At 40.2% G+C, this 10931-nt stretch overlaps 1 protein-coding gene across 1 annotated transcript in view; it reads right to left on the bottom strand.

The window, feature by feature from the left end:
- The window catches only part of Sos1 (SOS Ras/Rac guanine nucleotide exchange factor 1), an 85331-nt gene that overhangs the window by 66331 nt on the left and 8069 nt on the right, over positions 1 to 10931 (bottom strand). The gene's annotated exons all lie outside the window — the stretch shown is intronic.

Below are 10931 nucleotides of genomic sequence, written 5' to 3' on the forward strand. Positions count from 1 at the left end.
CATGTTGTCTTCTAACTTTTCTACGTGTACACACACACACACACACACATATTCTCACACACACACATACTCTCACAGAGTGGGCAATGAGTGCTTTTACAATTTGTGACTTAGTCTGCTATACTGTGAAAAGATGGACAATCATTTAATGATCTTTATTTTTCCCTGACTTTTTTTCATAATCACTTAAGGCTATTGGCTACTAAAAGCTTGCATTTTAATAACCAGCTAAACAGTTTTGCATCCCTTTATCACTTACTGTGGGTCAGAACTATTACTGAACAAGAAGCTAGGAATGGCCAGAAAAGCCACTCCTGATGAAAGTGATGTGTTTTAAGACATGCGCCTACTAACAGAAAGCATTCAGTATGGGGAGGGTGACAGCCTCGGGCTGGGGGAAAACGTTATTAGTGTACTAATGGTTATCCCAAGTATATTCACATCCACTTTGTATAATTTTAAAGGTGAATATTTGAGGGGAAATAACTAACAACTCAGAACTGCATAAGAGAGTATTTAAAACTTGAGTGATTTTACCAGTGAAGCAGCAGCCCTGGAAGCTGAAACCATTTACCGACACATTTTTAACCATAGTCAATATATTATCTGCCAACCTAATAACTTGTTTACAAGTTTTTCTACTTTATTAGATGACTGGGGAGATTTGAATAGGTATGGCTCCCATAGATTCATGTGCTTGAATATGTGGCTATAGAAGTGGCACTATTAGGAGGTGTGGCCTTGTTGGAGTGGGTGTGGTCTTGTTAGAGCAAGTGTGTCACTGTGGGGGCAGCAGCCTAAGATCTTATATGCTCAAGATACACACATATACACAATGTGAAACACACACAGCCCCTCCTGGCTGCCTTGGATCCAGATGTAGAACTCTTAGTTCCTGCTCCAGCGCCAGGTCTGCCTGCATGATGCCATGCTCCCCACCATGATGATAGACTAAACCTCTGAAACTGGAAGCCAGCTCCAGTGAAATGTTTTCCTTAATAAGAGTTACCTTAGTCATGGTGTCTCTTTACAGCAATGAACCCTGACTAAGACAATGGCTATGCACAGTTAAAATAATGGGGAGCTGAGGATTTAGAGTTTTAAATCCAGTCTTTCATTTACCAACATATTCTGACTAGTGTGTATAGGTACTATGATAAATTCACTCCTGTATACACTTATTATGATGCTATTACCCCTTTAAAAACTCTAGGAACACATTTTACTTCTGCACACTGAATTATGTGCCTTTATGGTTCAAGCTGTCTTTCTAATGGCTAATTTACTAGCAGTGAATCCTAAAGTCACTTGGAGTAATGCTTCTAAGTGGCTACCAGCAAGTTCCTTTCTAAAGGTTATTAGTGAGGGAGGTTCAGTCTCATAATGTTTGTCATGCAAACATAAGACCAATTTTGAATGACTAGAGCCCACTTAAAAATCAAAAACTGCAAAAAAATAAAAATAAAAATAATAAAAAACCAAATCTTTCACCTGCCAAGTGTGGTATGTACCAATCAATACCTGTTCTGGTGAGATAAGACAGGGGATCACCTATCTAGCCAATTAGTGGACTCCAACTTTAGTGAGAGACCTTGCCTTTAAAAACAAGGCAGAGTCAGTTATCAAGGCATATGCCTTGAGTTCAATAACAGACATGAACAGGAATTCTACTGCAAGTGACAGCAATTCCATTTGTAAGACACAATTACCATATTCAATAAAAGATAGCACCTTACAAATGTTAAACTGGCTGGCTTCAATCCTTACGGTTCACTTTATCTGCAGTAAACTCTAGCGCATTTTATAACATTTTATTTGCTATTATTACAAGATTTTGTATGAATTTCTGTCTATCTGATATATGAGCTGTCCAGAGATTCTCCGGAGCCCTAGGGCAAACTGCCAGAAAACAGTGATAAATTCTGATGAATCTTTAATAGTCCTTTCTAGCTAATGTCTCCCTAAAAAGCTAAAAAGGCTTTAGAAAGCCTAGATCTTCTATTTCCTTTGTGTGTGTGCACGCACACGTGCCTGTATGCACATGAGTGTTCAATTGCATATAATACATATAAGGCAGAGCAGGACACAGGTGTCTTACTTTATTGCCTTCAGACAATGTCACTTCTTCAACTGGAAGCTTTTTGGATAGGCTGGCAGGCTGTGAGCTCTCACCAATGCAGGTTACAGGTACCCAGTCATGCCTGGTTTTGTTATTTTAATGTGGATCCTAGGGATCTGAACCCAAGTCCTAATGGGGGCAGAGCAAGTACAACATAGGCAGGCAGATCCCCAAAGACAGGCATATCCACAGCCTTCCTCTGAGGAGTTAAAAGCCAATGTCAAGATCATTGATTTGCACACATACATCAGTGCAGCAGGACAGGGCAGTGAGATCTGTAATGTATCACACCAAGAAGTCAGGAAAAGTCTGTGAAAGCAATGACCCACCTCCTCGGTGCAAAGCCTTCCTAGCTTGCACCTACACAAGTACCTTAAACTGCAACTAGTACTTAGATACAAAAATACCTGCCTTGGTGCTGTAGGATAGGTAATTGCAAGGACACTCCATATAGCTTGCTTCCCACAAAGACAGTGACACGATCCTCTGCCCCATAAATTAATGTTTCCCAAAGGGATACCAGATGCTGAATACCCAACTAACACCAGAATGCTACAAAGTTCATTCAGGCATGCCTAGACCTGTGATCACCTTATGGGCCTCTAAAAGGCTGAACACTCACCCCTAATGGAAATGACAGAGGTGACCATGGACCTGCTGAGCAGGAGAACCTGAAACATCTATGCTGCATCAACCAGAATCACTATGATTAATAGCTTACCGGGTGGCTGACTAAACCATCATGCTTTACTGCCATTAAGAAGGCAGGACAGCTTACCTATGAGCAGGACACACTGTTCCTTGTCACTGCTGACCACTCCCATGCCTTCGCTTTTGGTGGCCACATAAACTTTTGGGGAGACATCTATTTTCACGCTGGCTCCCTTCAAAGCTCTAGACTGAGTCCTTTACCACCATCATGTATGTATGACAAAGGCCTGACTAAAGCTCTGGGTCTTCTGTAGCTGCTAACAGAGATGCCACTATTGTTATTGGGGGTGGGGGGAAGGGCCAGCAGCCTATAGGTCGTGGTGGTGGTGGGGGACTAGGATGTCTGAACCCTGACAATCTGTATTTGTAGATGGTCCTGGATACTTAACCAACACTCCCGTCTGAATTCCTCCAGTCCTCATAGCTCCCTATACCCCCACTTTCAGGCCCCCAACCTTGAACCCTGACTAGCCAATCCTAGCATTCCACCATGGACTCCCAGCAACAGACCTCAGATGAGACTCTCATCTGTATTCTGGGCTATTTCTCCAGTGCCGATCATTAACTTCCTCTCTGTTCACCCTGTGCCTTGGGGAGGACCAAGTGGGTCCCAGGGTTCCACAGATCTACCGCCATCCTTTCTTCTTTTTAGGGTTCATAGCAGGTTGAACAAGGAGCCCAGTCAAGCTTTGACACAGCCATCCAGTGGCCCTTCCCTTCATCTAGGTTCCAGTACCAGAGGCCAGGGTAGTAACATTACACAAAAGTGGTGCTGTGTGTTACTGGGGTCATCCATGCTTTATCCTGTGCCCGTTCTGTTATGGGAAATACAAGAGGCCCCTTGCCACTGTTAAGGTAAAGCAGGTAGCCCAAGACCAAGCCCCTCCCCAGACACACTGCGCCTACACTGGCCTTTCTTTTCTTGCAGCCCATCTCCCATTGGAGACACTATCTTACCCAGGTTGTACTTTAATTCATAATCCTCCCTGATAATGTCCAAAGTGCTGGCATTACAGGTATAGGCCACCATGCCTGGCTTACACATGGATGTTTGAAAAAAGAACATTTCCTATCTTCCTGGCTCTACCAATCTTCTGGTACACATAGCAGTAATAAAAACGGACCATTATACCTCCCCACAAGGTACTTATTACATATCTGGCTGTAAGCAAGTTACAAGTTAAAAACCTGGGAACCTATAGACCCTATAAAAGCAGCTTTGAACTACAAATGACAAACAGACAAACAAACAAAAACCTGTATGTGTTAGTTTAAGTGAGAATGGCCCCCAGAGTCACATGCTTGAATACTTGATTGCCAATTATTACAACTATTTGGGAAGGACTGGGAAATGTAGTCTTGTTAGAGGAAGTGTGTCAAGGATTAAGAGGTGTATCCTTGTTAGAAGAGGTGTTGTCACTGGAGATGGGATTTGAGGTTCCAAAAGACTTGTGCCACTCCTAGTGTGCTCTCTGCCTCTTGCTTGTGGATCAATACTGTGATCTCTCAGATGTTGTTCCAGCTGCCTGCCACTATGCCTTTACTCCATCATGACAGACCTAAACCTCTGGAACCATAAGCCTTGGTCATGGTATCAGCAATGGAAACGTAACTAATATAGTATGTAAAAATAACTTCTTGGGCTGGTGAGATGGCTCAGTGGGTAAGAGCACCCAACTGCTCTTCCGAAGGTCCTGAGTTCAAATCCCAGCAACCACATGGCTCACAACCATCCATAAGGAGATCTGATGCCCTCTTCTGAAGTGTCTGAAGACAGCTACAGCGTCCTTACATATAATAAATAAATAAATAAATCTTTAAAAAAAATAATAACTTCTTGAAATATTTGTCAGGCAGTAATCCATACCTTTAATCCTACTAGCACTTGGGAAGCAGAGGTGGGATCTCGATGAGTTCAAGGCCAGCCTGGTCTATACAGAGCTCTAAGATAGCAGGGCTGCATAGAGAAAACACTGTCTTTAAAAAAAAGAAAGAAAGAAAAAAAGAAATCAAACTCGTGAAAATATTTATATAAAAAACAATAAACAAAGAATGATATTGTTAACATATAAATCAAAGAATTCAAGAAGAAATTTAAAATAAAGTTTTATATGAAATCATTCTGAAAATAAGAAGAGCAATAAGAGCTGAGCAAATTTGAACATACAAAATCAAATGACTGTCAAGTCAATGAACAGTACTGGGAACCAACCACAGAACACACTGTGCACAACAAGAAAATGGTCAATGAAGCAACTGAAGTGTAATCTACTTTAAAAGAGACAAAAGTGGGAAGCTAACATATAAACAAACATACATTCAAAAACTAAAAATTGGCTGGGCGTGGTGGCACACGCCTTTAATCCCAGCACTCGGGAGTCAGAGGCAGGCGGATTTCTGAGTTTGAGCCCAGCCTGGTCTACAGAGTGAGCTCCAGGACAGCCAGGACTACACAGAGAAACCCTGTCTCGAGAAAAAAAAAAAACAAAAAAAACAAAAAAAACAAAAAAAAAAAACCTAAAAATTGTTAAACCTGAGACGGGTTATTTGTGCCTGTAATCCTGCACTCAGTGGGTGAAGGCAAGAGGCATGTGCTATATAATGTAGTTAGGGAGAGCTTAAAACTACAGAGTCTGGAGAAATGGCTCAGCATTAAAAGCACATACTGCTCTTGCAGAGGACCCACGCTCATTTCCTAGCACCCACATGTGACTCTCAGTCAAGGTGATCTGGCATCCTCTTCTGAGGTCAGTGAACACCAAACATGTGCAGTAATGATGATGATAATAATTTTTAAATGTTATTTCAGTTGAGAATGGTAGCTCATGCTTGTAATCCCAACACTCAGGAAGCTAAGGCAGGAGGATTGTCAAAGTTCCAGGCCACTCTGGGCTATATAGTGAGTTCAAAGCCAGCCTGAGTTATATGAGATCTTGTTTCAAAAATAAAAAAATAAATGACTTTAATCTTTGTATTTCATTATTCTTTAAACAAACTCCTAAGTTGTAGTCACTGTTTGTATGATAGACTTTAAACCTTTAAGAAATTAAGGGAGGGCCGAAGAGATAGCTCCTCAGTTAGGAGCACTTGTTTCCCTTTGAGAGGATCCAAGTTCAGTTCCCAGAACCAGAACTCTGCTTCCAGGAGATCTGGTGCCATCTTCTGGACTATGCAGGCAAAATACATAAAATAAAAAAAAACAAACCTTTTTTAAAAATTGAGAATACCAGCACATGTATATAATCCAAAAATTTGGGAGGTAGAGGCTGAAGGATAAGATGTTCAGGGTCAACCTGGCTACATTCTGTCTTAATAAACAAACTTCCAAAACCAGAGGCCTGTAGGGTGGTGCCTCAGCAGCTAAGGGTGCCCGGCAGGCCGAGCCCGGGGAACCTCATGAACACTGAGAGAGAGTTGTAGAATTTAAAGGGTACAGCTACACACCCGGCCCTTGTACTTACACATAAGGAAAAGGGAAACATTTTGCACTGACAGCCTAGAAACAAACAAATTAGTATGTACTGTCTATGACTAGGAGTACTTAATTGGCAGTAAAGCTAATTATCTATTTAAAAACCTACAAGGGGGACTATAGGTACAGTAATGTTTAGCTAGCACACACACATGGCCCTCAGTTTTATTCTCTGTCCCACACACCAAACAATTAAATAAATAAATAAATAAATAAATAAATGCTTAGAAAAATTATGATAGGCTAACTGAAATATAAACTAAATTCTATGCAGCTATTATATAAGACAGTGCTTCTTAGCAAGAATATTAATCAGGATTGGAGAGATGGCTCAGCGGGTAAGAGCACTGACTGCTCTTCCGGAGGTCCTGAGTTCAAATCCCAGCAACCACATGGTGGCTAACAACCATCAGTAATGAGATCTGATGCCCTCTTCTGGAGTGCCTGAAGACAGCTACAGTGTACTTACATATAATAAATAAATAAATCTTAAAAAAATAAAAATAAAAAATAAAAGAGCCAGGTGGTGGTGGCGCACGGCTTTCAGCCCATCACTTGGGAGGCAGAGGCAGGTGGATTTCTGAATTCGAGGCCTGGTCTACAGAGTAAATTCCAGGACAGCCAGGGCTATATGGAGAAACCCTGGCTCGAAAAACCAAAAAAAAAAAAAAAAAAAAAAAAAAAAAAAAAAAACAAAAAAAAAAAAAAAAAAAAAAAACACAGAATGCGCTTAATCCTCAACCTTTAACACTAATGAAGTAATTCCAATGAGTTTGGTCATAAGTTTTTAAAATGCAAATACTGTTTTTAATTTCAATATTAAGCGAAGAGAAACCAAGACAAACTTCAAAATAAGGAAAGGAAAAAAAACAAAAAAAACCAAAATTCACAGGGCTGGAGAGATGGCTCAGCTGTTAAGAGCACTGACTGCTCTTCCGAAGGTCCAGAGTTCAAATCCCAGCACATGGTGGCTCACAACCACCTGTAATGAGATCTGATGCCCTCTTCTGGTATATCTGAAGACAGCTACAGTGTACTTACATATAGCAATAATAAGTCTTTGGGCCAGAGGGAGTGGGGCCGGAGCAAGCAGAGGTCCTGAGTTCAATTCCCAGCAACCACATGGTGGCTCACAGCCATCTGTACACCTACAGTGTACTCACATACATAAAATAAACAAATGAAAGAAAGAAAGAAAGTTAGCTCACACAAAGGCATGGATAGTGGTTTAGTATGGTTTCTCTCTTTTAGTTTCATTTAAGTGAAATCAAACTATGCTTTTTAGTCAGAATTTAATTAGTCAGTTGTCTGTCTTTAACTTTTATGGAAGCAATCAGTTCAAATTCTAGAAGAAAATCCATCCTTTCATTTTGATTGGGCTTTACCATATAATCACACTTAACTCCTGAAATGGCCAAGATCCATTAAACACAGTGGGGAATCATACTCTATTTAGATATAGACACTGTGTATGTTTAATAACACACACACACACACACACACACACACTCTCACACGCGCACACATCTACACTAAATAAAGTTCTATAACTTTATAAAATCTTTCTGATGGTAACAGGGAATTCTAAATTTTTGAAATGTAAGCAAATATTCAACACTAAATGATTTTATTGTAAATCTGCTCCTGAGGCTTTCGTGAAAAGGGGGTGAACAGAACAGAAAACTCCATCTTCCCCCTGACTCTTGTCTGAGACCAACCAGGCTGGCCTTGCTCTCAGAGACCCACGTACACCGACCTCCAAGGAGCTGGGATGATTCTCACTCACACACTGCCGGCTGCAAGCTTTTGCTAGGGCTGGAAAGTTAACCTGAGAAGTGGTGGTCAAAGCACCAGGAGGGCTCCACTCCAGCTGCAGACCACACCTCTTACATTAAAGTCAGGACTTTACAATGGCTGGGACTGCCTTCAGCTCCAGAGCCTACTGCAACTGGTTCAAGAGTGTTGTTTTTGCATGTGGGTGTGTATTACCACACCCAGCTACATTATTACTTTTTAGAGTCACACATTAGTTCAAGAAAAGCATTTGCATTTGACTTATTTTGTGTGCACACGTTGAGCGGCACATGCATATCCACAGGCAAACAGCTCAGTGGGAGGTACGGACAGATGCATAAGTCGGTCCCAGAACCCACGTAATGGTGAAACAACAAAAGTGACTTTACTAAGTTATTCTAGACATAAAGCTGTGGTCCTCCCCCCCAATCCCCGACCCCCCGGTAATGCACACATAATAATAGTAAGTAAATACAAATTAAATCTTAATTGTGAAATAATGCATTTTAAAAAGTACATTATTTGCCAGGCAGTGGTGGCGCACGCCTTTAGTCCCAGCACTTGGGAGGCAAAGGCAGAGGCAGAGGCAGGCGGATTTCTGAATTTGAGGCCAGCCTGGTCTACAAAGTGAGTTCCAGGACAGCCAGGGCTATACAGAGAAACCCTGTCTCAAAAAAACTAACCCCCCCCCCCAAAGAACATAATTTAACTAAAGGCTTTGTTAAATCTTAGAAGAACAGGAGGCATATTTTTAAACACGCATATAAGATGGCCCTGACTTTCCCTATTGTACAAATAAATAAGGACTCTATGCAGGGCACTCTTACCCATGTGAGTAATTTAAGCTATGACTTAAAGTCCACTTCTTTAATTTGATAGATGACAGACATACTTACTCCCTACTCTATAAAATAGGGATAATACCTACATTAAAATGGTAACACAGGGCAAGGTGGCAGAAGCCTGTAGCCCAGAACTACAAAGGTGGAGAAGGATCAAGAGTTCAAGGCCATCCTCCACTACTTATCAATTTGAGGTCAGTGTGGGCTATAAGAGAGCCTGTCTGAGAAACAAACAAGTTATAGATTTAATAATGAATGCAAATTAGCTATTTAAGTGATGACTGTAAGCTACACATCAACTACATTGAGAGCCAAGAATACAGAAAGTATTGTCTCAAAAAAAAATAAAAATGCTTTAAAAGAAATGTAGTTAGGGACCACTTTTAATTTGTGTAATTATTCCTATAAACCTTACTGTAGGTCCCATGTGTGAATTTCTAGTGAAAGATCTCTGACTTCACTAATAATGTCACTTTAAATTCTGTGGACACATATAAACTGTATCTGAGTAATACTCTGACCAGAAAAAGCAAAAGACAAAAAAGTTTTTCCAGATATTGAAACTTCTGATAATTTTGACAGTTTTAAAAAAATAAATTTTTCATGGGTTTATTTATTTTCATAAGCTTATTTATTTTATATTATGCCTATGGGTGCTCTGCTTGCATGTGTCTGTGCACCACGTGCATGCCTGGTGTCTGTGAAGGTCAGACAGGGGCATCAGAGCCCTGCAACTGGAGTTAAGTGATTATCATCTGGGTACTGAGAACCAGATCTGGGTTCTCTACAAGAGCAACAAATGCTCTTAGCCATTGAGTCGTGTCTGTAGCCTTAAATACACTTTCAAAGGAAAAAGAAGAAAATTTAAACTGACAGTGTTTTAAGACATAGGATTCATAAATTTCAGAATGAATTTTTACACACATTCCTTCCTTCCTTTCCTTTATTATCTAGTATGTGTTGTGTGTATATATGTGCATACATAACTAGGAATGCACATAAAGATCAGAGGACAACTTGCAGGAGTTGGTAAACTTGAACTCAGATCACCAAGCATGGTTCTCTGAGCTCTACAAAGTGTGGCAAACGCCTACATGCACACGTGCACTCAAGCACATATGCATGAATGCATGCATGTATACACGCACGAAGATACGCGTGCTCACACATAACTGCATACCCATAAACACAAGCCCGTGTATGCACACACACAGTGTGAATTTTTAAAGAGAGTCTCAAAATCATCTTACAGTTTAAAAATACCTATCTTAGAATAACATATGAGGGCCTAGGGAGATGACTCATCAAGAAAAGGTCCAATGCCAAGACAGACAACCTGCGTGCAAATCCCTGAAAACTATTTGGTGACACTCTCCAAAACTGACCTCAAAGCACACATACTATCATATAGCATAAATAAATGTTGTATAAAATAATGTTTTAAAATAATAACATCAGAGTAATTAAGTGTCCATAATTCTAAAATTTTAAATCACTTTTCAGTGAGGCTAGAAGATTGAGTTTATGGCCAGTCTTGGCTATGCATCAAGACAATGCCTCAAAAACTGGGAAGAAAACACTTTTTCCCCCTTTTACTACTTTCTCCCATGGGTTCCTCCAATCCCATTGGAAATTTAACAAGATTAATTTCATGAGGAATTTCACCTGCCATTGTTTCTGTCTGCCTCTCAGTAACCAGGATTCAAGGCTGCACTAGATTAGTTAGACTAATTAGGCACCACTGAACTGTTTTTTTCAGAATTACTGTCCTATCTGTGGTTTTGTTAACTACATATTCACAAACTGCACAAACCAGCCTCACACTAGGAAACACAGTTTATTTGATCAGTGGAAGCAAATTATATACCATTAAATTCTAATGAAAATTAAGTTTTTATTTTTATTTACTCTAAGATACCTTTTTTTTTTTTTTTTTTTTTTTTTTTTTTTTAAGTGTTGAAGGGACCAAATCACCTACTTTACATGGGGAAAA

Source organism: Mus pahari, chromosome 18 (genome assembly GCF_900095145.1).
Source record: "Mus pahari chromosome 18, PAHARI_EIJ_v1.1, whole genome shotgun sequence".
NCBI classification, from domain to species: domain Eukaryota; kingdom Metazoa; phylum Chordata; class Mammalia; order Rodentia; family Muridae; genus Mus; species Mus pahari.